The sequence below is a fragment of the Nansenia antarctica genome, assembly GCF_963989245.1.
Source record: "Nansenia antarctica genome assembly, chromosome: 4".
Taxonomy (NCBI): Eukaryota; Metazoa; Chordata; class Actinopteri; order Argentiniformes; family Microstomatidae; genus Nansenia; species Nansenia antarctica.
The window spans coordinates 71,485,972-71,488,471 of NC_137689.1; the positions used below are offsets into that span (position 1 = coordinate 71,485,972).

Consider the following 2,500-nt stretch of genomic DNA (forward strand, 5'->3'; position numbering starts at 1 on the left):
ATTAGAGAGAGAGAACGGTAAAGAGAAAGGGAGAGTGTGTGTTAGAGAGAGAGAGAGAGAGAAAGACACAGAGAGAGAGGCTGAGGTAGAGACAGAGAGAGGGGATCAGACAGAAAGAGCGAGAGAGAGAGAGAAAGACAGAGAGAGAGAGAAAGACAGAGAGAGAAAGAGAGAGGCTGAAAGAGTGATACCCTGTTGTGGAAGGTGATTGAAGTAGAGGGAGAGAATGTGATTCACAGCGGTTGAAGAAAGTAAAGTAAGATAGACGAGGAAAAAGGTGTGGGAAAAAGAAACAATGATAATGACATTGTTAGTGTGTGTGTGAGAGAGAGAGAGAGAGAGAGAGAGAGAGAGAGAGAGAGAGAGGAGAGAGAGAGAGAGAGAGAGAGAGAGAGAGAGAGATGAGAGAGAGAGAGAGAGAGAGAGAGAGAGAGAGAGAGAGAGAGAGAGAGAGAGAGAGAGAGAGAGAGAGAGAGGGAATGTAAGACAGACAACGGGAAGAACAACAGCCCGCTGGGGGCCAAGGGAGAAGGAGAAGATTGCCAGATGAACGATTGAAAAATACTGAACACATGGTTAATTGTTTTAAAAATACAAGCGTATCGACCCGAGCGCGGCACAAAACACTATAGTCAACGACGGGCTGACAAAGAAAACGTGGCTCGCTAGCACGGGCCAATCAAGGAAGATGCGTCTCCAAGGGCATGTAGCTACACACAGACACACACACACACACATTCGCGCACGCACACACACACTTGCACACGCGCACACACACTTGCACACGCGCACACACACACATTAACGCGCGCACACACATTTGCGCACGCACACACACACACACACATTTGCACACACGAACACACACATTTGCACGCACACACTACCATCCACCACACACACAGACACACGCACGCACACACACACACACACACACACGTTTGCGCACACACACTCCCATACACACACACACACACACACACACACACACACACACACACACACAGACACGCGTGCACACACACACACACACACAAACACACACACACACACACACACACACACACACACACATCATCCCGTTTATATCATTACTGACACCAGGGCATTACGGTCGGCCGAGAGGAGCAGCCCACTTACGTTGTAAAACAGTATCGACCCGGCGTGCCTCCCCAAACAACCAGACACACCGCCAGGACACGAACCTGTAACTACCCTCTCACTCTCTCTGTGATCTGTCGGCCTAGTGTGCCGGGCTGCCAGCGCTGTTAGGGATGAACGGATAGAAACCAACCATATAAGTATCCGCTGAACCCTTTCACATTGACATTAACCTTTGACATTTTTGACGCATTTTATCCCAAGCGACTTACAACGAGTACGTTCGTCTCGCAAGTAAGTGAATCATCCATACATCGATCGTCATCATAACAAAATAAAAGCTATGCTAGGACGGACCTACTGTAAGCTAGCACTTACCTGTAGCCTACCCCGATAAACTCAGCGTCATTCGGTTACTAAATAGCCCGCCCGGGTTTCGGCGAATCGAAACGGAACAGCGAGTGCCAACTGATGTGTAATTCTGAGGTAATAGTGCTTTCGCCCGGTCCTTTCAAAGTCAGTGGTTAATACCAAGCTGTGAAATGAGGGCTTATAGAAGTCGGCAGACGCACAATAAGGCTTCTCTGTCCTGTTGTGGTCATTTGGACGTGGCGTGAGTGTGACTCAGTAATGGAGGAGAGACGGGGGGTGATTAGTAGGATGGCCGAGGAAGCTGTGATTACCCATAATCATTCACTCTGCTTCAATTCAAAGCCATCATCCTCCAACCCCTGCCGGCCCACTGCCTTGCTCTCGCTATTACAAAGGGGTTATTATCACGCACGCACTCACGCACGCACGCGCACACACACACACACACACACACACACACACACACACACACACACACCTGAGAGACCACTCAACCTAGACCAGTAATCTGTTGACATCAGAAAAAAGGAGCAGTCGTCTCATCATTCATAAATGTCTCATATAAATTCATGTAGGTTCATTTCATATAGGTCTCTAGAGAGCATGCTTGGATGCTGGGACGCTCACGTTTTCGTTGTACCCTGTTACAATGACAATAAAGATCATTCATTCATCACAGTATTGATTTTAATGCAGAACGTATGATGTATGAGGCTACGTTTCCCCCCCCTTGAGACGACCCTTGCTGCTGCCTTTCTGAAATGCTGCGAGGCGATTTTCGATTAGCGAACACAACCAAAGGGTCCACAAAGGGTTAAAAAGCAATATAATATAATATACGTTCAGGTTTAATCTTGTCTCTTGTGTTCCAGCACTACTGCACAGAGTACTAAACCTCCTCCCGCCACTGTTTTTAATTTAATTTAATTTATTTATTTTTGCACATGAGATTATCATACATGTCATACATTTGTACAATTAATTAATTTTCCCATGGGCAAAAAAGGAGCAGGAAGAAAAAAAATCT

The 2,500-nt window shown here is 46.8% G+C and overlaps 1 protein-coding gene across 1 annotated transcript in view; it reads left to right on the top strand.

Moving 5' to 3' along the window:
* The window catches only part of LOC308156343 (transmembrane protein 132C), a gene marked incomplete at both ends in the record, with an annotated part of 66,147 nt that overhangs the window by 57,726 nt on the left and 5,921 nt on the right, over positions 1–2,500 (top strand). The gene's annotated exons all lie outside the window — the stretch shown is intronic.